The 25,827-nt window shown below is 38.2% G+C and overlaps 1 protein-coding gene and 2 long non-coding RNA genes across 4 annotated transcripts in view; 1 reads left to right on the top strand and 2 right to left on the bottom strand.

The window, feature by feature from the left end:
* SGMS2 (sphingomyelin synthase 2) overlaps positions 1 to 9,814 on the bottom strand; it is a 61,179-nt gene extending 51,365 nt beyond the window's left edge. Inside the window, exons 1-2 of the mRNA XM_064652064.1 lie at positions 9,704 to 9,814; positions 6,452 to 6,511 (exon numbers count right to left, since the gene is read on the bottom strand). The gene's annotated coding sequence lies outside the window, so the exon portion shown is untranslated. The remainder of the gene's footprint in view (positions 1 to 6,451; positions 6,512 to 9,703) is intronic.
* On the top strand, positions 9,595 to 24,372 carry LOC135413010 (uncharacterized). The gene is made up of 4 exons (XR_010430069.1): positions 9,595 to 9,995; positions 12,131 to 12,333; positions 15,822 to 15,891; positions 23,642 to 24,372. It is a non-coding gene; the product is annotated as an uncharacterized LOC135413010 (long non-coding RNA).
* LOC135413011 (uncharacterized) lies at positions 16,873 to 25,797 on the bottom strand. 2 transcript variants are annotated; one of them, XR_010430071.1, is made up of 3 exons: positions 24,181 to 25,797; positions 22,627 to 22,741; positions 16,873 to 21,088 (listed from the first exon to the last, which is right to left on the bottom strand). It is a non-coding gene; the product is annotated as an uncharacterized LOC135413011 (long non-coding RNA). The 2 variants fall into 2 exon arrangements; XR_010430070.1 differs by having other exon boundaries at positions 16,873 to 22,741.
* Positions 25,798 to 25,827: the final 30 nt, after the last annotated feature.

The following is a 25,827-nucleotide window of genomic DNA, read 5'->3' as shown; positions in this document are numbered from 1 at the left end:
GCTGAGTAAGAAGTAACCCCTCCAACCTCACTACCCCATGCCAAATCCCTAGTCACCATCTGATCAAAACATTAATCACTTTTCATCATAAATTTATTTGTGTTAGGTGATACAAAAATATTGTCCAGTAGTTAAAGCTGAGAAAAGAGCTCTGATAAACAATTCTGACATTTAAAAACTGATATGCTTTCTTATTAAAACGGAAAATATTTGTTTGGATCTTAAGTTTTTTCTGAAGTAGACATACAAAAAACAGCAGGAGAAAATGTTAGTGAATGGGAAAAAAAAGAAACTGAAAGCACAGCTAACTGTGTGCACTTTATGTACTTTGCATAACACAAGTGCAGAAAACAGTATAGGTAGGGAAAGGCGATTTAACTTTTTTAATTATTCAGTTTTAACAGTAATTATTATCTTATAATATGACCAATAAGGAAGTTTGCTGTCCTTTGTCAAGTTTTCTCAAGTTTTGTTAATTGCTAAAGATATTCTTATCTCTAAAAACTAGATACAAGGTAAGAGTAAAAATGCTTTTACTCTGCTCGTATTTCATACCATTAACTAAATTTGGCATTACAGTTTCCTTGAATGGCAAATCAATTAAAGAAGTTCTTGCTACCTTCTCCCCCAAACCCCTCCTCCCCTGGTACTAAGTGCCATTCCCACCTAAAGGCTACAATTTAATTCTTCTTTTGCTATGAGAAAAAAAAACCAAACTGTGTTTGTTTTTCTTTCTTCCTTAAATTATCAAATTCTTCAGTCTTTAATGCAAAAGTAGGACTGGCTGAATCAATGCCAATTCGTCCTAGAGTGTGAAAACCCTTCTTCCACTCATTGCTTTTGGCCAGTGTGCAGCAAATGACACATGGACATCTTCTGTCCACCTAATCCTCTTAAGAAGTGGTCAGGTGCTTTTGTGCTGACAGAATCACTGCCACAAAGGTCTGCCCATTATGGTTTAGGATGCTATAGCCCATGCCTGAAGCTGAGCTACCACTAACACTGCATTTGAAGTATATGGAACTTAGCTACGTTATTAGAAGCACGTTGTGCCACAGTGCCTAAAAAGAGGAGTTCCTGAGCTGCAAATCTGTGTACATATATAGAAACAGAAAGCATAGTGTGTTAGAACAAGATGAGGCAATAATTTATAGATAAGGACAAGCACGGAAAGGAAATCAGTTACGAAAAGATTAAAATATCACAACAGACCAGACACAGCAGAATCCAACTTCAAGAAAACTAAAAGACATTAGTTGTGCAAGAAGTGTTCATTTGCCTGATAATGATTAAAACATTTCCCTCTATTTCTTTCATGTACCATGGCAATTAGAAAATGTAGGAAATTGTTTGTCCCTGATATTCAAGAAACAATATTCAACAAGTTTATAGGCATCATATTTAACTACCATAGTAGGAGGTAGTTTAGCAAACTGCATCAGTATTGATACTTAATAAATTTTATCATAGCTCAAGTGAAATGTAAGTAACTTCTTGAAAGTCTACAAGACCATGGCAGGGTAAATGGAAGACATTTCTAGTCTTACCATGTCCAGTTTTTGAAAATACTGTCTTTTTAGTATGAAAAAAAATGGTAGTACTCATTATTTTAGTGTTGCTCATCAAAAGTCATACTTTCTGCTCCGTTTTCAGAATAGGAGTTTTCAATGGGAAATTCTGTGATATGTGCACTGGTTTTGGTCAGCAAGTGATTTCAAAATGATGCAGAATCTAACACAAGGACAAGACTGCCAGTGGTGGCCTGCTATCACTGCAGCTATTGCTACACTGAAAAGGAAGTTAACTAATACCTTCCAAAGTCTTGGACTTCTCTGCTGACATCGCAAATTAAACTGACTTATTTTCAGTGAAGAGAAGTGAGGTTGGGCTTTTTAAATTTTGTCCTCCACTATAGAAAATGGAAAGGGGTCAAAACCCCAAATGATTCTGAATAATATGTTTAAGTTTTAAAGAGAAAAGCAGAAGTTAGACACATCACCAGATCCTAACAGCAACTGCCTAGGTTTTAAGACACTGCACAGGGAGTCATTTGAATATTATAGAGAAGAATATCCCCCATAAGGGCAGTTGGGTAACATTAGTTTTAATGCCAAAAATAAAATACACTAGAGAATCTCTCAGGAGCAGAGGCAATAGACAAATGTGGTTTAAAACACTGATAGCAAGCAAGGTCAAATGAAAATGTAGATGCATAATACTTTATTATTTAAATTTTAACAATAATGGCCAGACCTGAGGAAGAGTAACTTTGTATTGTACTCCACATAGTCACATATTCAAGGTTATATGAGGGTAAATCCTGTGTTGTTCAGCACTGAAACTTGAAGAGAAAAACTAGTAAAACCTGTCAGACTTGGGAGTTTGGTAAAATTTACATTTTGATTATAAACTAAGCATAACTTCTAAATATTTATTTTCTCAATACTTAAAAAAAATTAAAATATCTATTTTATGCTGGTTTTGTAATCAGACAAATCTTGACTATGATGTTATCTTGTATTGGTGGGTAGTAAACTGCATAAACATGTTCTAGAAAAAAATTTTTAGGTTTTACTGTAAAAACCAAAAATGCTGGATGTGTGCTAAATGTAATCTATCTTAAGACGTTGCTGTTTACAGCAACTAACCACTTACACTGGTTTCTGTCCCCTTTTTGAAATTAATCAACTAGATTCCAGTTAGAAATTAATGTCAAATAAATTTTCAGATTATATACTAGGGCATCACTGTATTCTAGATTCTCCTATATTCTGCTAGGTTAGAAAGCTTAAGTCTCAAATGTAGAAATTCAAATCAGATCCAAATAATTCTGGACAGAGCTAGCTATCATCATCATATCAATATTAATTGTATTATCAGTATAAAAACTAATCTGTGTACTTTGTAGAACTCAAATATTCACAGACAAAGGCCTTTCTATGCAGTTTTCTGCCTACTTGTAACCAAATAAGCCCAAATAAGTGTAGGCCATCTAAATAATCACATTTCCTTATGTCTAATTTTCTGTTGTCCATAAAAGCAAAAATATGACAAAATATGTCTAAAACATCTTGCTATCCTCATTAGGGAAACACAGCTTCTAACTATTAGCATATATACACAGATTTAAGATAGAAATAAACCCTGAAAAACTAATAGCCATTATTGTTCCCTAAGCAGAGCACTGAAAAGCAACTTTTTCTTTTTTTCTTCGATGTAACTTTTTAATTATAAGAAAAATACAAGAACTAAAATCACTATTAACTACTTAATTAATGGGTAGCTTGTATGATTTAAAGAAAATAATCTGTATTGAATTGGTGCATATGTTTGCAATTTGTTCTGCAAAAAGAACACTGTGGCATTTTGCAGTAGCTGGCATATACAGCAGTGGGTATGTTTTATATCTCTATTGATCCTTTCTGGTGTCTTGCGAAAGAGGTCTGTAAATTATTCAGTAAAGGTATAAAATATACCTTTACTGAAATACATTTTAAGGACAGTAGAATTATAAGGTCAGCTGGCTTAGCTATAGTGATTTCTAACAATCATTCAGTTGCTAATACCTCAATCACCATGTAAAAACCATCCTCAGACACTGAATACAAAAGCAGTGGTGCAAAGTTAGTTTAGATAACAGGCCTCACAAGACACCTTAATGGTATATCTCATTACCCCAAAAGTACTAGCCTGCTTATGTTCTTTCAGGGCAGTAAATAAACCCATGTGAATAATAAATGATCAGTCCTAGAGCCTTGAGACCAACACTCTTCAACACATTGAACAGTGTCTTACCACATGGCTATTTCCCTGAATAGGCGCTGCATTATAAAGCAACTTAGTGAAATGATCCAAGTTTGCAGTTTTTAAGAGGAATGGAATCAGGCCTTCAGTGGGCACTCCGAAACAGTACTGACTAAAGTCACTAGTCTTCTTGGGCTCTTCAGTTTAGCAGCGCAGAAACAAAAATAAGTTTGTAAAATGATCATCTGAATGATTAAATGAATATGTAAACATATTGTTTACAGAAAATGTATACATACAAGAACTGATAATACTATTTGGATACACTGATAATTGTTATCACTTCCTCTATAAAGGGGGATGAGCACTGAGGAGGGAAAAGGTAGTGACAGCTTAAGACTAGGAATAAGCATCTGTTACAGCCTCATATTTTGGACCAAGAGATTGCTACACAGATACTCATAAAGAACTGGTAGAGTTTTAAATTTGCTTTTCTTTTCTCGAGTGCTTCTAAGCCTGTTGGGCAAGGCATCAAGCAGCCAACGAGTACAACTATGCTGTCTCCTTAGGCTGAGGTCATCCTGATTGGCACATAAAATAGCTGAAGTAGTGTAACTGTTGTAGCACAAGAACTGAGTGCCAGCAAGTTGTCCAAATATTTACTTACCTTTACAGGCAGCTTTTACAGCTGAAACTGAACTGCTTGCTGCCATGGCTACACTGTTTCCAGTAGCTGAACTAGTTCATTCGAACCTAGCTTGAGTTTCTCTTTAAAAGTCTGCAGATATGACTCTGTATCTCTACAAGGTATATAACCTTAGTTACCAATATGCAAATTTTTCTATTCACTTTCTATACCATATAAGACATTGGAGGATTAGGTCAAATATATCAATGAGAAAAGAATCTTACATATAAAGTACAATTACTGTGTGACAACGGTAAAGGGATTACATGCTAAAGCATGTAAAACCAGCTGAATTTCATAGAATCATAGAATCAGCCAGGTTGGAAGGGACCTCTGAGATCATCAAGTCCAACTCTTGATCCACTACTGCTGTGGTTACTAGACCATGGCACTTAGTGCCACATCCAGTCTCATCTTAAAAACCTCCAGGGACGGAGAATCCAACACTTCCCTGGGCAGCCCATTCCAATGGCTGATTACCCTCTCTGTAAAGAATTTCTTCCTAATATCTAACCTAAACCTCCCCTGGCAGAGCTTAAGACCATGCCCTCTTGTCTTGCTGATAGCTGCCTGGGAAAAGAGACCAACTCCCACCTGGCTACAACCTCCTTTCAGGGAGTTGTAGAGAGTGGTGAGGTCTCCCCTGAGCCTCCTCTTCTTCAGGCTGAACAACCCCAGCTCCCTCTGCCTCTCCTCATAGGACTTGTGCTTGAGTCCCTTCACCAGCCTTGTTGCTCTTCTCTGGACCTGCTCCAGCACCTCAATATCCTTCCTGAACTGAGGGGCCCAGAACTGGACACAGCACTCCAGGTGTGGCCTCACCAGTACTGAGTCCAGGGGAAGAATCACTTCCCTGGCCCTGCTGGCCACACTGTTCCTGATCCAGGCCAGGATGCCATTGGCCTTCTTGGCCACCTGGCCACACTGCTGGCTCATGTTCAGCTTCCTGTCAATCCAAATTCCCAGATCCCTTCCTGCCTGGCTGCTCTCCAGCCACTCTGTGCCCAGCCTGTAACACTGCAGGGGGTTGTTGTGGCCAAAGGTGTTTCTCAAAACGCCTTAGCATCATTAACTTCTCAGGAAACATTCAAGGCATTCCAAGATTTAAATTTGGGCTATGGACAGTCTTCTGGCATTTAGAGTCTGCAAGTAAAATCTACATTGTTCCTTTTTTTTTTTTTTTTTTACTTTCTTGTTATGTATTGCTCCAGATCTAGCATAGCCTTCCCTACAGCTTTGACAAATTACAAATCATGTAATTAAAGCTGTACTGTTGAACTGGTAAGTGTATTGGATGGTGGAAAATGGAGTTCAGCATAGACTGCTTGATTTTAGTTTACTACTCTGTACCAAACCCAGATGTATTTACTCACCCTCCAATTTAGTGATGCATGTCTGTAAGGAGGGAGGAGATCAATAAAATTTATATTAATAATTACAATACCAAGTGCCCTATTTTTCAGTTGCCTCATAAACTCCCATGTAACTGGCCTTTAGATAGACCACATTTATAAAGATAAACATAGATCAACCTTATTCAAATAGTTATGGTTTATCATTTAACTTAATTGTCCTATTGCAACCTTCCTTTGGATTGCCTGATTCCACATATTCTTCACTATAAACTTCCTAAATATTTATATATGAAATATTTGTTATTTTATACACACACACACACACACACACACACATATACACACACACAAATTCATTCAGCTAACTCTTGAGGGATTAAAGCTGTGCTCCAAAATTGTTAATCTTCATATGAAAGAGATGCAGTCAAGTTGCAGACTATGAAGTTAATCTTGCCTGGTTTGGCTTTCAAAAGTTTTGGTATTTACTGCATTTCTGTATTTCTTGTATTTCTGTACCCAATGTAAAAAGACAGACATTAACACATGCCATTCAAAAGAAGCTTGGATAAATAATTTTTCTACTGTTTCTTATCTCTATAGAAGAGCAGGCAACTAGCTTAGTTCTGATATATACCCAACTAAAGTTAAATGAGATGAATCTTACCCTATCAGACAGATCTGGGTTTTCTGAAGAACATGTCAAACGTGGTTTATTTTCTGTGTCCTGAAAGAGGCAATGAGTACAGCTTCAAATTAAAATAATCTGACACTGAAACTAGTGAACAAACAATCTCTCATTTTGAATTTAGTCTTATTTTTATCTCACAGTCTGTAGCACCCACTCAAATTTGGTTATTGAGAAGAGACTCTAATGATCTGGACTGCTGTCAGTTGTTTGAAAAACCAGCACAAAACGTTTCTTTTTAAACTGCTTTTAAAGTGGTTCAGCCTGCACATACATACCCCATAATGTTTTGGCTGCACCTATTACCAAGTTGAGCAGTTTTTAGGCAGGATCAGTACTTGGAAGAGTATTATATTCCACAAAATACCTTCTTCAGGTGTCTGATAAGGAACATTGAAAGGCATATGGACAGTATTGTTCCTGAAGTCTTTCTTTCAGCTTCATAGAGGGTCATCTTTGTTTCATCTTCATTGCTACAGTTATTAAAGTTCAAATATTCCTCAACAATTTTAGGGGGTGAGCTAATATGCAGTATTAGTAGCATGCCATCATCTCATTAATTCAGTGTTGAGCTTAATACATGCATGGTATAGGGAAAGCCATACTCTTGGAAAATTATACTCTCCTATTTGGAAACTGAGAGCTGAGAGCTCCTTATGGGTATGATTAATCCCATGGCACATTCTCAAGTACCCACAGTTATGCTCCTGAGTAATCTCAGTAAATTATTTGAGTAGTTGCAGTTGGTTTAGTAGTTTAAATGGTTTAGTATTACTACCTTCTTTTCCAAAATTACAGAAGAAACAATTTGTGTGCTCTTTGCTAGCTGCAACTTTTCATTGCAGAAACACTAAATTTCAGGGTAGCTTGCCTATAAATACATCCTTTCAAAAAAATCCCATGGCATATAGGGATGCCTGGAGGACATACCTATCAATGCTGCTACACACCTATGCTCACTGCACTAGGATTTTAATAATTTTTAGTTTCAGAGTACAAATTTTACATATATGGACAGTAGAGTCATTGTCAGAACTGCTCAAAATGTGACAACATAGCTTCTACTAATTTTAGGAAGAATATATTATATAATACCAGAGAATTATTGGCACTAAGAATTACATCCAATGCCTTCTGATGGAAAACACTTGAAATTTACTGTTAGTGCATTTCTGTAGACACAAGACTTCAAACAGGCATCACAAACTCAGTGTGGTTTCTTCTGTAATTAAAAATATTTTCGTTTAATAGCAAAATATTTTTGTTCTTGTTCCAAGAACACACCACTGCAATCCAGTGTTTAAACCAAATGTTTTCTTTTAGCTTTCCACAAATCCTTAGCAGCCAAGCTACACATGACTTCAGTGGATTCTATTCAAGCTTTCCATTACAAACCAAACAGCTTTCTTATAAATGTAACAAAGAGGAAAAGCTGTGTTACACGGTAAATATGAAGTCCTCTCCTACTGGAAAAGTGTACCACTTGTATGAGAAATTAGTATCTTGATCCTTCAGCCAGCACCTTGCTGAGATAATTCAGATTCATTAAGGTTTTTCCATAAACTTCAGTAGATCAAACTATGCTGGTAGAGATCTAACTCATACTGAGTTAAATACACTGATAATAATCTAAAATGAAATCACAGCATAGGATATCCATCTTAACCAAGAGAGCAACTCTGTTTAGGTTGGGAACATCACAGAGAACTGTAAATGAGATACACTATGAAAAAAAACAGATTAAAGTTCAAAGTAGGCAACCTGACAAACTCCTAACACAACAACAACAGAAATCTGGTCTTCAAATATAAGTCCATTGGCTGCAATATTAGAATCTGGGTTTGGAACACATGACATGCTATAGTCTGGATCACAGAGAATTTAAATAGGGAAAGGAAATTTTCCTAATCCTCTGTTTTGCTTTATTACATCATTTGGTTTAATTAGATCATCTGTATCAACTGCTGTCTTCAATGTGCTCCCAAATGAGCAGACATACTACTACTAATTTGTCTTTTTGTGGTTTTAATTGTTTATTTAATGGGACCTGAGGTCAAAATTACTTTTAAAAATTTCTTGCTAGAATCATAAGAATAACATTCAGTTGGAGGAAAATAATTAAGGAGAAAATAGGTGAATCAAAGGCTTCCTCCCTCCCCCCCAAAAAATAATAGATTAAAAGAAGATTTTGATTTTATCATGCAAGTATGAGTCAAAGATACATTGTTATCATGAATTTGGTTTCAGTTAATGTTTTTGTAATCCAAGTAACTTGAAAATACAACTCCCCTTAATACTGTTTTCCTATATAGCAAACAAATGAATTTAAAAACTTGCTGAGGGAGTGGCAGGTGGCTAAATAAATACATAGAAATCCAGTGTTTTGTCATATAACAAACTATAATAGCACTTCAAAGTTTTGGACAGATTTCCTCATATTATGGGTTTAGGGTGTAGCTATGTGGAAAACTGTGAGTGTTGTCTTTTGGTATTTACTTTACTAACCCTTTGTAATCTTCAGCTATATTTATAGATCCAAGTGGGAAGAAATCAAAATTAAATAGTCCTGTTTGAGAGCTCCTTGTAATCAAATGCTTTTCTCATTTCTCCTTAAAATAAAAGCACAGCGTGGACATTTGGCTGCCTGAGGAGACCACCCTAAGAGTTTACAAGCCGCGGCCTGACAGTGAAATATTTTTGTGGAAAAGCATAAGAACACAGGGAGAGGAGTCATGGATAAACTAGATGGTTTCTTTTGAGGGAAGAAGGGGCTGCTTGGGTTTGAGTTGGCAGGGTTTAACTAGTGATAAGAGGGAAGGGCTAAGGATTTCATGCCTGGGGACAGCATGGGAGAGGTGAGTTATTCCCGAGGTGCCGGGATCGCCACTCACTGTAGTTCAGGGGCGCAGTCCGCCCCGGCCGAGCTGGGCAGAGGCTACAGCCCCTCGGGCAGAGGCTACAGCCCCTCGGGCAGAGGCTACAGCCCCTCGGCAGAGGCTGCAGCCGCCGGCGGCGCCCCGGCCCCTGTGCCCGGCGCTGCTCCCGGCCCCTCTGCCCGGCGCTGCTCCCGGCCCTGCCGCAGGAGCCGCCGCGGGGCCGCGCTGGGGTCGCCTGGCGGGGGCGGCAGCGGGGCCGGGCGAGGCCGCTGAACCCCGAGCTCGGCCAGAGCCGCCCCCTCAGAGCCGCTGCCCGAGTGGGGCACCGACCCAAGTCCAAACGAGTTCTGCCTACCCGGGGATCCCCCGTGCTGGGGAGACGGGAGAAAAGGCCGCCCGAGGGGAAGTCACTCCCGCGAGGGCATGGCTGTTGCAAGGGAATGAATCCAGCGCAACTGGCAGCGCAACTGTGGCGGCTGGCGACAAACAGCGCCCAGCTTGGGCGAGGGCACCAAAACGCAGAGCCCAAGGCCGACGGTGAAAAACTGGCCATGGGTTAATTTATTTAGGCCTTCGAAAATTGGTTCCAAGCAGCGACAAGCACCCAGCCAAACAAGGTGACCAAAATCCAGAGCCCAAGGCCAAAGGTGAAAAATTGGCTATGAGTTACTTACTTAAGGCTTTTGAAAAAAAAAAAGGGGGGGGGGTTTCGAGAACTGCTTTTGGGTCTCGACTTTCCCCTGTTCCTTACTTGATACTCAAAGCAAGGTTTATGAAGAGAATTGCTTTTTATTGGCCTAACTGCACTTCTTGGCAAAAATAGCTTTAGGACAAACGAACCTTCAGATTTGTGCAGCTGCAGAAGGGTGTCGTGGGTACATAAATTACAGGAGCTCCCTTCCGTGCTGCCAAACACTCTTGGGCTAAGACTTGAAAACTGTTGCTACGTAGGGAATATCCCTGGAGAGCAAAGTGGGGTTTTGGGGGATATACAGGAGCCTTACCAAAAGAGTTTTTGACTGTGGACTATTAGTATATTGAAAACAGGCCCTCATTTACTGTAACTGAAACAAAAGTAGAACTGCCTAGAAAGGACACAAATCTATCTCCCATAGCAGCTTTGGAAACATCCCAGAACTGTATCTGGAAGAGCAGCTAGGTATGCTGTAAAAGAAACAGAATAATAACATTTTCCATAATTTCAAGTAAGAAAGTTTGCCTTATTGCCAGCTAACCTATGTCCAGGTGATCAGATCACAGCTGTACTTTGTTTAAATTTTGTTCCTCTATGTTTGGACTGAAATGTCCTTGTTGTCTTTTGCTTCTGTTATTGCTGAAGCCTTCTCATCTGCTTTTTTTCTAAATAGAACACAGGATCAGAAAAGACTTCGTGGACTAGGGGATCTAGTTCCTTCCTGCAGCAGTTAAACGGGTCATATAACCACATTTGTAAATTTATCAAGCTTTCATCTTAAAGCAGGTTTAGATTTTTTTGCCTCCATACTCCTATTGGGAAGCTGTTGCAGTACTTTATGTCCTGAACAGTTGGAAACCTTTCTAATCTCCATGATGAATTTTCATGGTAATTTTCTTAGGTGATCATATGCTGATACTGAGTTCTACTTCAAGTATTTTTTCTTTCAGTGTTTCTCTTGCCCTCCTTTAGCCCCAGTATATCCAGAGAGCAATAATAAATGTTTTCTCAGATTTTCGTTACACAAGCTAAATGAGGTAATGAAATGAAGGTAATAAGCTAAATGAAATAAGGTAATAAACTGAATAAGATAAATCATTTCAGCCTCCTATACCAAAATTGTCAGCTATTTTACATTATTTCAGAAAAGGTCACAAAAAATTCTTACATAATAGGTTGTACGCTTGTCTGTCTATATTAAAACTGTGTGGAGTTTAATAGTTTCATCTCCCTGGTAGTACATAGTTGTGCTGCAACAGATGTATAGGGTTTTTACCTAATTGTCTTTTCTAAACTATGAACTATCAGCTGGTAATAGAAAATTCCTGCTATTAATTCCAAAGTCTGCAACCTTGCACTTTGTACATATTAACCTCATCTCCTTTCAGTAACTGAAGTTCAGTGACCCGTATGATATTCTGAGCCTTTCTAGTTTGACACTGCCTCCAGACTTTGTCATCAGAAAATGTCATAAGCACATACGCTGTACCAAAATTAGCTATGATACTATCTGCTATTTTTAGTCTCCAAACTAATCCTTGAGAATTCTGTTGGTAACTTTCCTCCAAACACACATTTCCCCTTTCAGTGCAATAAATTGAATCTTCGTATTTGTGAATATAGTACAGTCAGTCCAACATCAAGGAACTTGTGTTTTTCTCCATAATTTTAATTTGATTCCAGTTAATTGCCTGCCTGTAAATTCTGTTATGCTCTCACAGTGAAGCCTTCCTCCCATTGTGGGTTAATTTTTGACAGACTAATGTATAAATGGTTTAATAAGGTAAACCAGAAAAAGAAGGAATTGTTTTTATCTGAAAAAGGCAACTAGGTAGTTCTCTCATAGTCTGCTTCACATAAAATGATTTTTTACCCTTCACTGTTTCAAATTTCCATTTACTTGGATGTGTGAATTTTTCTTTCCTAAGCTGTGTGTTTTAAAACCTTTCATACTACTAAAGTCAGTTTAATAGGGTCGTAGTTTACTTAGTTACTTCCTCTACTCTTCCATACTTCATTTGCTAATTGTCAGTAATATAATACAATACTTGCCTCATTCACTTAATTAACTAACCCTCTGCTTTTCAGTTCGCCATTTCAGGCGACGGAAAAGATTTTTTAAAAATGTTGTCATTCCAAAAATAAGCTTGTTAAGGAGTACTGTGCTATTACGAGCACAACTAGGATGCCTGAAGCAATAGCTATACAGGACTCATTTGGCTGCCTGCCTAATGGTCAGCAAATCCCCAGGCGTTGTATCTACACTAGGGAATAAAAGGAGAAGCTTCACTGTAAGTGTATCTCATTGAAGTTAATTGCCGAAATGCCTGTTTTCCTCGTCTTTGTTACTAGAAGTCACTATGATTTACCATAAAAATTGCTAATCAGTTTGGTGTGAATCATTCTTTTCTATCCTATGCTCTGTTCTTAAAAGTGATACTTTTTTCAGTTGTTTATATTATCTTGACCTTCACAAATATATTTCCTAATTAACACGTGATTTTTTTTCCTGTATCTGCACCAAAAGATGCATCAACTCTGCAATATTCTGACTGAGTAGCATTCTGGAGAATGTTGTCAGAATTTCCAAAGAGCAAAAGCAAAACCAAAGATTCCCATCAAGTATGTACAAATAGTACAAATGGTACACATCTTACTGCATAGCAGATATTTAAAATTGAATTTTTCTATGTTGGCAGAGCACTGCAGAATTCAAACATCTAAGGCATCTGAAACTGTTGTCCTTATATCCTTTATTTTAATGTAAAAAATAAAAGTTTGCATTTAGATTCTTATAGCATATATCACAAACTTGTATAAGCAAGAATGCCATTCTACGATGAAACGATAATTTCATTATTTTCCCTATGCTGTAGAAAGGGATCAAAAAGGAGAACCGCAAAATTTTCAAGAAGGAATTCGAACTCCTGCTCCTTGCATAGAGAACTATATTTTTCTTTGCGACATCCACTGTAAATTAAGCCATTTAGCATTTCCAGTGATGACTCTAGAGAAATCTGATTTTTGCTTAGTAAAAAAAGCCCTTCAAGTTAGAATTTCTGAAAACAATGGGTTTAAATTTTGACCATTTATCTGGTAATATGGAAGGCCTTAATATTTGCTACTAGGGTCTGACTCACCCATATATTCATATGTCTTATTCTGTTAACACTGTTAGTACAAAGCCTTAACCACAGATACTTTGGAGCTCTTTCTCTTGAAGCCAGAGAATATGAAAAGAAAGCTCTCCTAGTCTGATGTCTTCCTTTCTTAGCACTGGTATTCAAGGAGATATGCAGTAGCTTATTCTACATCTATGAACACAACATCTCCTCATCATTGGTTTCTTTGGTTAATGTCCTCCTGAAATGTAAATAGGTGGTCAATGTAAACCATGTCTGCTATTTCAGGGACATAGCCATTAAGATGGATGAAGGCCTCTGCTTTCCTAGGCATCTGACAGATGGATCAAAAGGGCCAGGAGCCTGTGGGTTTCCCTATTGCCAAAGAATGCAGTTTACTTCGAAGTTTTATTTTAAACCACAGTGAATCAAGGGCTTCAAATATGAGCTCTGAAGTGAGAGATTACAGATTCTGAAGAGAGGACTGGCTTGTATAGATATATCACAAGGGTTGCTATAAATGTTAGGTCTATAACAGAGCCTTTCAAGCCAGTGGCCTGAAAATTATAGTCTTAGATGGAAAGGGTGAGGTTGAAGTGAGGAGTAAAGGAAATTATCCAAAGCTGCCAAATTGTATAGATTCAGACAAGTATGGATTGTGAAGGAATGTGATTGAGTTACTTTGTATGGGGACTGTTGATCCCATGTTTTACTTCAGTCAGAAGATATATCACTGTGTCATCTCAGTACAAGATGCTTGCTCTTTTTGTTCTTTGAGCTGCAAGTCTTATGTTGAGTGAAACCACGGAAAATCGTCTGCTGGATCTTAATTACATTTTTCTGAGTAAATAAAATGAAAAGCTTGCATTGTTTAAAGTGCAGGGGAAAGTCTGTGAGAAGTTTGTTTGTGTTCACATGTTGAACAAATTGTTCTTCTTTATGAAAGATTTGGCAGCCAAAGGTTCAGGTTCTACACTTCCCCAATATACACAAACAGACACAGGGATTGTTTAAAAGACAAGCATGTAAGTTGCTTATCTTGGTTTTCTCTTTTTTCTCATCTGTTTTTGACAGATTAACCCATCTCTCCTTATTTATAACTCTGGAAAATTTTCCAAGAAACCTATGAAATTCTCTGAGAAGAATGTGTTCTCTGAGCTAAAAAAGATAGATTAGACTGTACTTCTATGTTTTCAAATTACAGAGGAAGATTATGAAGGTCATACTCATATTTCAGATCTGAATAAAATTTTATAGGCTGCTGTGTAAATATACACAGAGTGGTTCTTATGTGGTTTCCCACAAAAGTTGCTCTAGGCTTTCATCTGGTGCAATTTTCACTGAGTTCCATAATGACAGGTTCCACAAAGGCACCCTCATTCATTTTTAGCTCTACCAATCCAAAACAGAAAAAAATCAGAAGAGAACAGCCAGTATCTAAAACCAGACTCAGAAACAAGAACTTCTGCTGGTAAATCCTGTCTCCACACACTGGGGACTCATCAATATAACTACTGAAAAACTGTATGTATAGACGAATATTTAGAATGCAAGTGAATGGAAATAGTTTCAGGCCCATGAGGCAAGGTGGATGTGACTGGCAGCAAGAAATCAAGTAATTTTACGGTACAGGTCAGTTTAACCAGATCAAAGGGACTAACTTAGCACAAAGGCTCAGGATCAAGTGGAACCTCCCCCGCAGCAGATAGCCAGCTGTTCATGTGCAGCTTTGAAATGTTCTGGATGAAGTCAAGTAACAACTTCACCAAGCTAAGCAACTAAAATCAACGTGAGTTGAAATGAAGTCTAATGAGTTTGCTGTGAAGATACTATCCCTAAACAAAAGAAATTTAATAAAGCAGATGCTCTAGAGGATAAAGAAAAACTTATTAAGCAAAATTAGAATGATTCGGTTAGAAGGAACTTCATTTCTGTCTGAGCTGTATTTTTGGTTAATTGGAGGCTATTGAAATCATAAACAGAAACATAAACAAGAAATGTGTATTTCCTGTCATGACTCTTCTCCTGATCACTGTAGATTACCTTTCTATGACAAAATTCTGCACGACAACCTCCTCCCACATCCAAAAAAAAATCCAAGAAACAAACAAACAAACAAACAAACAAACAGTCTGTAGAAATATGCATAAAATAGTCCTTTGGCAATATTCCACCTTTTTATAGTAAGAAGATCATGCTCTTCACTCTGCTGTACTGCCCAGCTCCTACAGAGAGGGATTTTAAAGCCACCTTGCCTCAAGGTGTAATTACCTAGGGAAGTTATTGAAGTCAAAGTTCTATATAGAAGCCTTTTGGCTTGGAACCTAACCAACTAATCCTCATGCTTCTGCCACTCTGTACAGTAGATTGAATTTAGGTAGCATTCTGTTTATTGACTGTCAATTGAGATATACAGATTGTGCTTACATGTGGCAAGTTAAACCTAGATGTAACCATTTTTTCTAGTCAAAACAACTATGGTGTAGAATTATCAGGAAGTATGTAAACACTGTTAAGTGTTGTGATGATGTTTATGGAGCACTGATATTTGTCTCTAAAATTTACTCAGGAAGGAAGTTTTTTTTTAAAAGATGACTCTCTATATGAATGCTTGCATTTCAAGTAATTTAATCTTGATCATCCGCTTTGATTTCCAGACTAACAGAAGATAAGAGGCTTTGTATAAAGGAAAATTTGGATATGAATACAGTGATGAATCTGGCAGAGGTACACCTTGCTTTATAATTTCAAAGCTTTCTTTGTTTTCTACCTTATTTAACTTCTTCTGTTCTGCTTCCTATTCAGATGTTCCTCCCATTCAAATGTTGTCTTTTTTTTCAAAGTACTGTGAGCTTTATTTTTCATTCTCCTGTAACATCCTGAAAAATTGTTCTGCAGTACAGCTTTCTAGACAACAAAAGCACACTGTTGAAGCATTCTTTTTCCTTCATGACTGTATTTTATATCATTACAATCCAACTCTGAGTAATAATAAATGAATCTCCTAAGGTTTCTCTAATTACTGTTAGGCATTCTGTTGAACGTTACCTGAGTCCTTTGTGGGAATCAACTTGCAAGTAAATACATATTAAACCATGGGTTTCAAGGGCCATATACAGACATAACCTTTATAAAGATTTAGAAAGGTCAAACAAACTGCAGTCACACTTCTTATGACCAAGTGAAACACAATGTAATACATGAGGTAATGCTGCCACAAACCAGGTCAGTCTGTCCCTTGGACACTTACCAGTGTGCTGTTTGCTCTCAGTCCACTGGGCCTGATATGTGCTAAGCTTCTGGAGTCTGAAGAGACTCCAGGTGCTTCATTTGTGTTTGTATTGGGAGGTGCAAACTTTAATGCTCCCTTCTGAAACTGAACGTACAGTTCAACAATCTGATTCCTGTGCCTGCTGTTGGCTCTTCAGGCTTTTTTTGTTAAAGCACACTTTCAAGAAGACTTTGACATTTGGTGCTATATTTCAGTTTTCTGGGCATAAAATAGATGTGAAGGCAAAGACTTACTGAGCCACAAAAGAACTAAAATATGACCTGTCTTTACTTACAAGGTAGCAGATTTAGTGTTTAGAAAACAGTATCTAAAGGCAATGTACTTTTTTATTTCAGATTACTAGAAGTCTGTCTGTAGGAAAAATCCTTCCTTTAGATTGAAAAATGGAAAAAATATACCTGTAGGACAAGGAAAGGGTAGCAAGAAGTTCTTTATTGCAGTGCACTGGGTGCGCTCCAAGTCACATGGACCTAAAGGCACACCAACCGTTTGAAAATCGCGCTTTTTGTATTCTTTCGGTTATATAAGCTGTTAAATATTCAGTGACCACCGGTTTTTTACCTTAAAAGGTAATTTCTTGGACTCAGGAGGGGGTATTACCTTCCCTCTTGATTGATTTGTGACGTATCGCTCTGTACTCTACAGGAGGGTCTCTCCATACACAATGGACGGCCACGTGGCAAAGGATACATTTTTATTTTTATACTTTTCCCTATTCCGGGCTGCAAAGGTTCCCTGGTGTCAGGCTCAGACAGGACTCTCCACCTTACAGCTTTCACGATATGCCTAAAAAAACCCCTTGGAACTCATCCTGGCTAGGCTTCGCGAATGAAACCCCACTCCCTTCTGTTTTTCCACTAAATTCATTTGCTTATAATAAACCCAGGTTATTTATTTCTCATATATCTGTTCAATATTACAGGACTTCTTCCTGCATTTCTTTTACCTTCTTTGGGTGAAAATGCCCTTGTAGGTTAGTTCTTATTATTTTTTAAGTTTTCAGCCCCTCTTCCATAATGATAACATTAGAACTGTTTAAGGCAGCAAGATATTACAACAGAGAAAGATTCATAAGGACAAATGCTTACAGTGCTCATGAAGTGATGAATCATTTTTATTGAGACATTTTACAGGCTGACATTTCAGAAAAACTTTCCTGCCAGGAATATATCTTCTCTCCTAGTTTCTTTGCCTCCTTTTCTCTCTCCATTCTTTGCACGATAATGAAAGGACCTCTTTTTTTCTTCTCCTGACTCAATATATCCTGTTCTGAAGGCCACCAAGGCATCATTCTTAGGGTTATGATTTTCAGAATTTTTTCCCTCAGTTCAAAATTTAAGCTTTGCTGAGCAGACAGGTATGAGCCTGGAACCATTTTCTGCTGTTGCTGACTGAAATGTCAGATTCTGGATGCAATCCCATCTGGTCTGCTTGTTGAAGAATTTGTCCAAGATATTGCAGTCTTTTTCAGACAGTAACAATAATTCCAGACCTTTTTTCAGGGGTGATCCTTGTGATCTTGTTTAGCTCTATGGTTAGTGAACTTGAGTAACTCAAAAGATTGCTCCAATGAGTTTTTAAAGTTGAAAAGGTCTGAAAGGTCTCTGTTTCCAAGACCTTTATAAAACTATTCCTCCAACTTTTTACATTGTTTATAGTCACAAGAGAAAATTTTTAAGGAGTCAGAGAGGAGTCAAGGTGACCAGATAAATGTGTCTGACCAAAACTGACTGCACCCATAGGAAAGAACAGTTAAACTTCCAGCACTTTTTGCTGCTTTTCTTCTGTTTCAATTTTGCTGGTGTGTTTGTCAGCATAGCAAAGAACATTGTTCTCAGACATCAAAGGGAATAAAAGAAAATAAATTATTACTCAAGCATTTAGAGACTGATCCTGTTAGCTACTGGGCTGAAAGCCTCTTAAAAAGGGCTAAAACCTTCAGCTCCTTTTGATTTGATTAAGTGCACTAATCATCTGTTCAACTGGAGTCAGTGAGAGATCGTGGTACCAGCACTTCACAGGCTGTTCTCTCTATCACTCTGACCGTGGTAAAGGGGACAAGCATCTGTCTGAGGCCCTGAGCTGAGAAATTGCTCCTTGGGAACCAGGTTAGCTGTCAGTTAACAACCAACTGTTGCTGCTGCCACCTTTAACCAGAAGGGGGGGCACGGGAAGTGACCAGCTCTAGGGGTGAGGTATCACCAAGAAGGGATGCAACATCTCTGCTTGTAACGCTGGTTGGCTATGCGCCCCACTGGGGATTGAAGCAGTTATTCTGGGAAAATATGAATTCTAAATTCCTTGGAGATGTCTAGAAGAAAGTATTTCAGTTAAAGCTGCTTCAGAGTGGCACATCTGGTAAATAATTCAGTACTTTTAGCCTTTAGGAAAATGTCTGTAGTTTGATTAAATATTTTAGATTAGAGAAGTGTTTTTCCTGTTCTTGACTTGCTGGATTTAAGCACCTTTTGAACTGAACCAGAAATGTGTTGAGTCTCTGTTAACTTTGGCCCTTAGGTGTTCTCCACCAAAATATATTTTATAATTCTGTACTGGTAAATGCCACCATGGTAGAATAACTTTATTTAATGTATCCACATAGTAATATTTAGGGTATATAAAAAGTCTTTGGTTTTAAAGACTTTTCCTCAAATCAAGTAGCTACAGTAAAAAGAATGATTATTCATATGTTATAGGATGAGAAATTGAAACACAGAATGACAAGCCAAAAATCTTTACTCATGTAATAATCTTGCAGACCTATTAAAAGCACTCATTTTTCAAGGATGGCTGGCGTCTACATGGCTTTAGTAGTTCTGGGTAGTCCTCCAAAACTTATGTCAATAGGTCTGATACTGAACAACAAATACTGGAGGTACAAAGTATAAATTACTTTTTTCCTCCCAGGATTCATTTCATGATCCTTGTCCTGTTTTCTAATGAGCAGACCACACTTTTCTGGAAACCTTTAATTTACTTTTTCAGTAGTTATTCTTACGAAGCTATCTTTCAAAGCTTAGTGATTCTGTGGCAACTCACTAATTTATCTTTTAGTATCCGTGTGTACAACACTTTTAACACTTTTCATACAGAATGTTTTTCCCATCTTTTAAAGTTGTGGGCAATCCTATTTAAAAATTATCTCGGAACTTGCTAATTCCATTTAGAAAAAAATAGAACTTTAAATTATGTGGATTTGCCAAAACTGCTAACTAAACCAACTGCTACCTAAAGCCAGCTAAAGTAGCTTTTCTAAAGATTTCTTCAGAAGAAATAATTCCTGGAGTAAACATCAGTTAGATTCTCAAAATGTGCCATGGTTGCATCGGCAATCAGATAATGGGACTGCTACAGTCGTTTCCAACAGGTGGGTATGTGTGTGATACAGCTCTCTATTTAGTGTTCAAGATGAGATAGATACTTTCTCTCCTAAACATGTTATTCTTAGGAGGTGGATTTGCATGCCGAGAGCAATAAATTATGGAAAAGCACCCTAATGGCTCGCTTTCCAATTGCATTACAAATAATTCTGAGAAAGGGCCTTCCTCATTAAATAAAATTTGTTTGAATTCTAATAACAAAAACAATCATTAAGATAAATTATGTATGTAGTGAGTAGCACACAAAGTGGTAGAATACTTGTCGCTGGTGAGAAAGCAATTCCATAGTACAGAGACATTAGAAATTACTTGGCAAATCTTTATGTACAATGTATTTATTTAGTTGCAAACCATCTACTCTTGGAAGGAACTTCCTTTTCAACAGTTGTGCTTTGGCAAAAACAGCCCTAGGGACATTATGTCCTAGGATTGTTGACAAGAGTGAAAGTCCTCTGTATGTTCTCATCCCTAAAAAAACAAACCGTTAGTTCACATTCACTTTCATTCTCAGCTTGTCTCTCCTACCAGGATTGTAGCTAAGAAGTGCTCATCCTTCTTTGGCTTTAATATAAGAACTGTTGCATAGAACTTCCTTTTCTTTTGCTCATCTGACAGGAGGTGTAACTGCTGATCCTTCTAGTTTTCTTCTCTAAGCATCTTCTGATCTTCCTGCCTGATAACCTTCTTCTGCTCCATTCCTACTTCAGAGATCCCACCAGGTTTAGCTTATTTACAGGTTTGCCACGAGAATTTTCCCCCCACATTTAATGTCACATGCCGAGATATGGAAAAAGAAAGGGGAAAAAAAAAGTATTTTTCTTCAAATGTTGAACAGAGGCTTTAATAGGAATAGAAAGGGGAAAACACCTTCAAAGTTGTACTGTCTTTAGTTCTGCTTCACTAGTGAAGATCCTTCTGTCTAGAGTTTATGAGTTTTACTCCTGATGTTTAAATAAGCAGTACGCGTTTTCTTTCTTCTATCTGCCAAAGACAGGGTGAAACTATATAGTACCTAAATTTAAAATAGACAGTTATGTGGAAAATAGACATTTGTCAAACAGATAAATATTTCTGAAGTTTTGAACACTAGAATTTGGACCAGATTTTTTAAAGGTGTTAATTACCTAAACACACAAAGAAGCACACAGCAAAGTATTCAGGTTTCTAGGTGTATGTCTAGTTCTCAATCAAATTCATTAGCACTCCTGAAAATGTCAGCAGTCACATAGGGCTACCTACAATCACTGAGGACCTGTGGAGAACATGGATAGTCAGTTATCTTCAGAAATCTAGTACTTAGCTCTCTTGTAAAGTTCACTCTTTCTTTATGTTAATGGCAAAGAACAAAACAAATAAACCCCAAGTTAGCAAACCAGCCAACTGAAAGCCTGAATTATTTCTTATTCAATGAATGACCTCTAGTGGTCATTTTTCACAGCTTTTACACCAGTTGAAATGCCAGCTTGATAGAGCTGCAAAAGATGGAGCATAAGGATCAGATTTTTTCAAAACTGTGTTCTATGCAATTTTGCTCTACCTCTGTCACAGTTAAAATCGTATTTTATTTCACCTTACAATGTGTGCACCCTGGAAACTCTGCAGAAGTTTTAAGCCCGAGTTCTAGCATCTGCACTGCCCCTAGCTCTTTCTCTTTCCTAGCCAGTACCTTCCTCAATCTACCTCTTTGAACTTTGTCAGAGACACCCTCCCATCGTCCAACAAAGCCTTGAGTATATCCTGTTACTTTGATGACATCTGTTCAGCTTCTCATAACATCATTGTATTACCTGAAACTGGCCACCAACCATCATCTCTCACTTCTGGCCAAAACAGACCACTTCATTCTGAACACTGATGGCACGTGGAGTGAGTTTATTTGTCTAAAGAGCAAACTCAGCAGATGTAATACTTGCAACGCAATTGGGAAGAGAGCTCTAATCCTCAGTATTGTGGGACATGAAAGGAAGTCCGAGTTAAACATTCAGCAGTATGTCAGAAAACAAGTGGTACTCTCATCACTCAGGGTTTTTATCAGCATTTCTGCTGATCTTTCTTTGTGGCTTCTTTAAACAGCTGTGCCACACTGTTCTGCTGGACATACAAATCAGTCCAATTATTAACGAATTTATAAAAAGCTTTTGCTAAAGACAGAAAAGGTTCCCAGAAATATCTCCTCTATTCCCATCTTTGACCTATGGGACTTACACAGGACTTCCTATATTTTATTTTGAATGTAGATGAGCATATGTCTGCAACCCAAGCTGCATTACAGGGAAAGTATCCACATGATAATTTTGTTAATCTCAGGTAGCTTTTGACGGTCATCTTTTCCACTATGCAAACCTGGTGACAGAGGGAAAATAGCACCTCCAACAGGAGACCAGTGAATAAGGAATTTATGGTTAAAAGCCATTAGAGATTGCTTCATGGCCCTATTTCTAGTGTTGAGAGATATTTGAAAAGAACTTAAACAAAATGTTTTATCTGTTTAAAAGACATTCTAAAGTTCTCGCTTACTAGAATGGTGTCAAAAGAAGAATGATTTATGTGAGAAATAAAGTCTGGAAACTCTGCTGACAGAATAGTGATGAGCCTTTTCTATGTAGGCAGCATAATCTACATTGAAAATGCTATCTTTAAAAAAAAAAAAAAAGGAGCAAAACTGCAGACAGTCTGCACGACTGCCTGAGTTACTCTGCTCTGGATATTTTGCAAGAAAAAAAAAAAAAAAGAATAGATGCATCTTTACATGAGAATGACATGTCAAGAGAGTTTGATCACTATGCTTACCAGAGGAACAATTCCAATATTAAAGGAATTTCTCCCCTAATTTCTCATTCATTTTATTGTAAGTGACAACTGTAGGTGGATTCTAGAGAATGCTTCATTAATACTGTTTTTCTTCCTAGAAATAAGAGAACATGCATCTTAAAGGTAATATTTATAGATAAGGCATTTCTAGGTTTGTATATCAGTCATATACAAGTAGGTGGTCAGTGTTTAACCATTAAGTATTAAATGAAATTATTAAAGAATACTTCATCTCTAGTCTGTAGTCAATTCTAATTCAGACATTCCTTTTATGTTATAATTGATGTCTGGAAGCTATTAAAAATAATCTTATAGAATCATAGAATCATTGAGATTGGAAAAGACCTGTAAGTTTATTGAGTCCAAATGTTAACCCAACACTGCCATGCCATTTAGCACCACTAAACCATGTCATCAAGCGCCACATCTACACATTTTTTGAACACTTCCAGGGATGGTGATTCCACTATTCCTCTGAGCAGCTTGTTACAATATCTGAGCAGCCTTTCAGTGAAGAATTTTTTCCTAATATCCAATGTTTTTGAATATTTTGAATCCTAGAGCTTGATTTATCTCTCTTATTTCAATTGACATCTTGGGACGGGATGTCTGGTGAAACACTGTAGTGGTGGTTCCTTCCATGCTGTGATGTACCTTATCTAAATGTGTGGTTTTACTATAATATTCTACTATACTATATATGCATATATATGTATACAATATTTTAGAATGTTAATGTAATCATAAAAGGTGATCTGTTTTAGGAATTGCTGTTTTTTATCACAGTTTTTTATCACCTCTAAGATTATGTCATTGTCTGACCAATAGTGTCTGTATTTGCAGACATACTTCACATTTCACTAGTATATGGTCCATTCATCAGGTTTTTTCCAACATTTTCTGGAAGGAATCATGCAGCTCCCTGCCTTCAATCTGTTTGGGCAGTATTGTGTGTACATGCTAATTAATACAACTGCATTTTCTTCTCTTTCAGTTTTTCGAACTCTAAATACCATTGCCTAAAACTTCACCTGTGCTCAAAGCCTTGTTTTTTCAACCTTCAAATCAGAATCCAACAACATTTCTTCAGAAAGTAGGTGGCAAGAAAGACCCCATGATGGGATGGGACTCCTTGCTGGCAAGCAGCTGACCAAAGCAAAACTCCTATGCAGACCATTTAAAAAAATCTGCTGGTTTGCTCCCAGCCAATGAGACAGTATTACAAGGGAGCCAAATGGACCTGTAAGAAGTCACTGCTGCATAATTAAGTGGGCTGTTTTTATTTTGGATTTAATTTACATCTCTTGCAAACCACTGTCTTTCCTCTGTTGTCTCTCAAACTGCAGAATGAACAGTACCCATCTCATCAAAATAATTATGATAAAATAACAGTAGAATTTTAAAAAGAATGTGACCACAAATAACTTTGAGAATTACTCTCAAGCCATGTAAAACAATGTTGTGCAAAGCACAAGTAACCAAAGACACCCTAGAAATAACTGGATAGTCAACAGGGGGAAGCTCTTAACTCACCTTTCCACAGCACTGTGCTGGTTCTCTCTCCATGCCTGGGAGACCACTGCTGATTAAAATCCAGGCCCTGGCTCTGTCATTGTTTGTCGTGGTAAGAATACAGCCAGGGACCATCTGTTGAACAGTTACTTGCAGGACAATATGTGGTATAATATTCTAGTCAAGCCCAAATAAACAACTGCAATTTTTAAATTTCTTAGTTACATTGTATTCATTCCATCTGCCCTTCAAATTGCCTGAGAGCATTTCCAACTATTTTTTCTTGATTTCAGAGACATCATCTACCTTGCATAAGGATTTTAAGCTTTTAATCTGAATATCAATACATGCTTTTAAACCAACACCTTAGTTTCTTTGGAAGGATGTCTTTCTGATATAGCAGGAGTAAACATTGATCCACAAAGAGGGCCTTTTTATTTTCTGTTAAAACCATCGGAGAACAAACATGCTACAAGATAGATAGTGGATAGACTAATGTTTTTACTAATGTAATTCCTGTAATTACAGCACCATTCCACCTTTAGCACTTAAGTGCTAAAGCATTTCCTTGCTTGAACTAACATAAATGGGCTAATATTTATACAACAAATGCCACTCCTGTTAGCATGGCATCATCTACACCTTAAGATTAGCACTTGACTGCTAGAGCAGTTCAGTTCTGGAAATAAGAACCCAAGAGCTTCTGGTTCTAAATTCACAATAAGAGACATTTCCTAGAGCACAGCATGGGATTATCTTTGTTTGCCGGGGAGATCTTTGTAAGGTGGGAGATTCAATCGAAACAGTCCTCGCCTTTCCAGTCACTCATGACAGCACCACCACTGATGCCAACTCTACTGCTTCTCAGTTTCATCACCTCCAAGCTAAGGTTTTTCAGCAAAGCCCCATCTTACTTCAAAGGCAGGGAAAAGAGTGCTCTGCTCTGGCTGTGTCTTTAGCTTGCCCTGCCACAGAATAACACAACAGCCACTCCACACCTTCTCCTGGTCCACAGCTTTTCCTGAGGGGCGGAACAGCCTCTCCTCTGCGCGATACTGGAGAAGGTTGGGAGCACCACACACAAGAGAGAACACCTCCGCTGTGCCACCCAAGCTTAATATTGTAGTGGAGAGCGGCTGGGAAGCACAGGATCATTTAGATTGGAAAAGACCTCTGAGATCGCTGAGACCCAACACCACCTTGTCAACTAGACCATGGCACCAAGTGCCACGCCCAGCCTTTCCTTAAACACCTACAGGGACGGTGACTCCAGCACCTCCCTGGGCAGCCCATTCCAACGTCTAATCACCCCTTCTGTGAAGAAATTCCTCCTAATATCCAACCTAAACCTCCCTTGATGCATCGCAAGACTATGTCCTCTCCTCATAGCTCAAGACTATGTCCTCTCGAATGAGGCGAGCTGCGTTGGTGGGCGCAGGGCCGGGTCGCGGGCAGTGGCAGGGACACGGGCAGGACATGGCCAAGGGCAGTGACGTGGAGAGGGAGAGGGAGAGGGAGAGGGAGAGGGAGAGGGAGAGGGACCGGGACCGGGACCGGGACAGGGACAGGGACAGGGACAGGGACAGGGACAGGGACAGGGACAGGGACAGGGACAGGGACAGGGACAGGGACACCACCACCTGCAGCGGCACCGGCGGCGGAAGTGGC

This window comes from Pseudopipra pipra, chromosome 4 (genome assembly GCF_036250125.1).
Source record: "Pseudopipra pipra isolate bDixPip1 chromosome 4, bDixPip1.hap1, whole genome shotgun sequence".
NCBI lineage: Eukaryota > Metazoa > Chordata > Aves > Passeriformes > Pipridae > Pseudopipra > Pseudopipra pipra.
The sequence above is the reverse complement of the archived record's forward strand: the minus strand, read 5'-3'. Positions and strand labels throughout refer to the sequence as shown.